Source organism: Phalangium opilio, unplaced genomic scaffold, assembly GCF_054372755.1.
Source record: "Phalangium opilio isolate 3A_F unplaced genomic scaffold, DU_Popi_V2 ptg000105l_1, whole genome shotgun sequence".
Taxonomy (NCBI): Eukaryota; Metazoa; Arthropoda; class Arachnida; order Opiliones; family Phalangiidae; genus Phalangium; species Phalangium opilio.
Window position 1 is genome coordinate 5760001 of NW_028324207.1, and position 2500 is coordinate 5762500.

The 2500-nt window shown below is 37.6% G+C and overlaps 16 non-coding genes across 16 annotated transcripts in view; all 16 read left to right on the top strand.

Moving 5' to 3' along the window:
• TRNAQ-CUG (transfer RNA glutamine (anticodon CUG)) overlaps window position 1 on the top strand; it is a 72-nt gene extending 71 nt beyond the window's left edge. Inside the window, exon 1 of the tRNA in view lies at window position 1. This exon is cut by the window's left edge and continues 71 nt beyond it. This is a non-coding gene — a tRNA (tRNA-Gln).
• A 59-nt stretch (window positions 2–60) lies between these two features.
• On the top strand, window positions 61–132 carry TRNAQ-UUG (transfer RNA glutamine (anticodon UUG)). Its single transcript has one exon. It is a non-coding gene; the product is annotated as a tRNA-Gln (tRNA).
• A 59-nt stretch (window positions 133–191) lies between these two features.
• Window positions 192–263, top strand: TRNAQ-UUG (transfer RNA glutamine (anticodon UUG)). The gene has a single exon. It is a non-coding gene; the product is annotated as a tRNA-Gln (tRNA).
• Window positions 264–322: 59 nt separating this feature from the next.
• TRNAQ-UUG (transfer RNA glutamine (anticodon UUG)) lies at window positions 323–394 on the top strand. The gene has a single exon. It is a non-coding gene; the product is annotated as a tRNA-Gln (tRNA).
• A 59-nt stretch (window positions 395–453) lies between these two features.
• TRNAQ-UUG (transfer RNA glutamine (anticodon UUG)) lies at window positions 454–525 on the top strand. Its single transcript has one exon. It is a non-coding gene; the product is annotated as a tRNA-Gln (tRNA).
• Window positions 526–584: 59 nt separating this feature from the next.
• Window positions 585–656, top strand: TRNAQ-UUG (transfer RNA glutamine (anticodon UUG)). Its single transcript has one exon. It is a non-coding gene; the product is annotated as a tRNA-Gln (tRNA).
• Window positions 657–715: 59 nt separating this feature from the next.
• On the top strand, window positions 716–787 carry TRNAQ-UUG (transfer RNA glutamine (anticodon UUG)). The gene has a single exon. It is a non-coding gene; the product is annotated as a tRNA-Gln (tRNA).
• A 59-nt stretch (window positions 788–846) lies between these two features.
• Window positions 847–918, top strand: TRNAQ-UUG (transfer RNA glutamine (anticodon UUG)). The gene has a single exon. It is a non-coding gene; the product is annotated as a tRNA-Gln (tRNA).
• Window positions 919–977: 59 nt separating this feature from the next.
• Window positions 978–1049, top strand: TRNAQ-CUG (transfer RNA glutamine (anticodon CUG)). The gene has a single exon. It is a non-coding gene; the product is annotated as a tRNA-Gln (tRNA).
• Window positions 1050–1106: 57 nt separating this feature from the next.
• Window positions 1107–1178, top strand: TRNAQ-CUG (transfer RNA glutamine (anticodon CUG)). The gene has a single exon. It is a non-coding gene; the product is annotated as a tRNA-Gln (tRNA).
• A 190-nt stretch (window positions 1179–1368) lies between these two features.
• TRNAQ-UUG (transfer RNA glutamine (anticodon UUG)) lies at window positions 1369–1440 on the top strand. Its single transcript has one exon. It is a non-coding gene; the product is annotated as a tRNA-Gln (tRNA).
• Window positions 1441–1630: 190 nt separating this feature from the next.
• TRNAQ-UUG (transfer RNA glutamine (anticodon UUG)) lies at window positions 1631–1702 on the top strand. Its single transcript has one exon. It is a non-coding gene; the product is annotated as a tRNA-Gln (tRNA).
• Window positions 1703–1761: 59 nt separating this feature from the next.
• On the top strand, window positions 1762–1833 carry TRNAQ-UUG (transfer RNA glutamine (anticodon UUG)). The gene has a single exon. It is a non-coding gene; the product is annotated as a tRNA-Gln (tRNA).
• Window positions 1834–1892: 59 nt separating this feature from the next.
• Window positions 1893–1964, top strand: TRNAQ-UUG (transfer RNA glutamine (anticodon UUG)). Its single transcript has one exon. It is a non-coding gene; the product is annotated as a tRNA-Gln (tRNA).
• Window positions 1965–2153: 189 nt separating this feature from the next.
• On the top strand, window positions 2154–2225 carry TRNAQ-UUG (transfer RNA glutamine (anticodon UUG)). Its single transcript has one exon. It is a non-coding gene; the product is annotated as a tRNA-Gln (tRNA).
• Window positions 2226–2284: 59 nt separating this feature from the next.
• TRNAQ-CUG (transfer RNA glutamine (anticodon CUG)) lies at window positions 2285–2356 on the top strand. The gene has a single exon. It is a non-coding gene; the product is annotated as a tRNA-Gln (tRNA).
• The last annotated feature ends 144 nt before the right edge of the window (window positions 2357–2500 follow it).

The following is a 2500-nucleotide window of genomic DNA, read 5'->3' on the forward strand; positions in this document are numbered from 1 at the left end:
TTTAAACCAGTTTTATTTTCTAAAGTGAAATAAGTAAATACATGCGTCGATAAGTAAGTAGGTTCCATGGTGTAATGGTTAGCACTCTGGACTTTGAATCCAGCGATCCGAGTTCAAATCTCGGTGGAACCTTTAAACCAGTTTTATTTTCTAAAGTGAAATAAGTAAATACATGCTTCGATTAGTAAGTAGGTTCCATGGTGTAATGGTTAGCACTCTGGACTTTGAATCCAGCGATCTGAGTTCAAATCTCGGTGGAACCTTTAAACCAGTTTTATTTTCTAAAGTGAAATAAGTAAATACATGCGTCGATTAGTAAGTAGGTTCCATGGTGTAATGGTTAGCACTCTGGACTTTGAATCCAGCGATCCGAGTTCAAATCTCGGTGGAACCTTTAAACCAGTTTTATTTTCTAAAGTGAAATAAGTAAATACATGCGTCGATTAGTAAGTAGGTTCCATGGTGTAATGGTTAGCACTCTGGACTTTGAATCCAGCGATCTGAGTTCAAATCTCGGTGGAACCTTTAAACCAGTTTTATTTTCTAAAGTGAAATAAGTAAATACATGCGTCGATTAGTAAGTAGGTTCCATGGTGTAATGGTTAGCACTCTGGACTTTGAATCCAGCAATCCGAATTCAAATCTCGGTGGAACCTTTAAACCAGTTTTATTTTCTAAAGTGAAATAAGTAAGTATATGCGTCTGATGTTAACGAGGTTCCATGGTGTTATGGTTAGCACTCTGGACTTTGAATCCAGCGTTCCGAGTTCAAATCTCGGTGGAACCTTTAAACCAGTTTTATTTTCTAAAGTGAAATAAGTAAGTACATGCGTCGAATAGTAAGCAGGTTCCATGGTGTAATGGTTACCACTCTGGACTTTGAATCCAGCGATCCGAGTTCAAATTTCGGTGGAACCTTTAAACCACTTTTATTTTCTAAAGTGAAATAAGTAAATACATGCGTCGGATATAAAGCAGGTTCCAAGGTGTAATGGTTATCACTCTGGACTCTGAATCCAGTGATCAGAGTTCAAATCTCGGTGGAACCTCAACCAGTTTTATTTTCTAAAGTGAAATAAGTAAGTACATGCGTCTGATGTTAACAAGGTTCCATGGTGTAATGGTTAGCACTCTAGACTCTGAATCCAGCGATCCGAGTTCAAATCTCGGTGGAATCTTTAAACCGCTTTTATTTTCTAAAGTGAAATAAGTAAGTACATGCGTCTGATGTTTACAAGGTTCCATGGTGTAATGGTTAGAACTCTGTATTTTGAATCCAGCGTTCCGAGTTCATATCTCGGTGGAACCTTTAAACCAGTTTTATTTTCTAAAGTGAAATAAGTAAATACATGCGTCGAATAGTAAGTAGGTTCCATGGTGTAATGGTTAGCACTCTAGACTTTGAATCCAGCGATCCGAGTTCAAATCTCGGTGGAACCTTTAAACCACTTTTGTTTTCTAAAGTGAAATAAGTAAATACATGCGTAGGATATAAAGAAGTTTCCATGGTGTAATGGTTAGAACTCTGTATTTTGAATCCAGCGATCCGAGTTCAAATCTCGGTGGAACCTTTAAACCATTTTTATTTTCTTAAGTGAAATAAGTAAGTACATGCGTCTGATGTTAACAAGGTTCCATGGTGTAATGGTTAGCACTCTGGACTTTGAATCCAGCGATCCGAGTTCAAATCTCGGTGGAACCTTTAAACCATTTTTATTTTCATAAGTGAAATAAGTAAGTACATGCGTCTGATGTTAACAAGGTTCCATGGTGTAATGGTTACCACTCTGGACTTTGAATCCAGCGATCCGAGTTCAAATCTCGGTGGAACCTTTAAACCGGTTTTATTTTCTAAAGTGAAATAAGTAAATACATGCGTCGAATAGTAAGCAGGTTCCATGGTGTAATGGTTACCACTCTGGACTTTGAATCCAGCGATCCGAGTTCAAATTTCGGTGGAACCTTTAAACCACTTTTATTTTCTAAAGTGAAATAAGTAAATACATGCGTCGAATAGTAAGCAGGTTACATGGTGTAATGGTTAAACTCTGTACTTTGAATACAGCGATCCGAGTTCATATCTCGGTGGAACCTTTAAACCAGTTTTATTTTCTAAAGTGAAATAAGTAAATACATGCGTCGAATAGTAAGCAGGTTCCATGGTGTAATGGTTACCACTCTGGACTTTGAATCCAGCGATCCGAGTTCAAATTTCGGTGGAACCTTTAAACCACTTTTATTTTCTAAAGTGAAATAAGTAAATACATGCGTCGGATATAAAGCAGGTTCCAAGGTGTAATGGTTATCACTCTGGACTCTGAATCCAGTGATCCGAGTTCAAATCTCGGTGGAACCTTTAACCAGTTTTATTTTCTAAAGTGAAATAAGTAAATACATGCGTCGAATAGTAAGCAGGTTCCATGGTGAAATGGTTAGCACTCTAGACTCTGAATCCAGCGATCTGAGTTCAAATCTCGGTGGAACCTTTAAACCAGTTTTA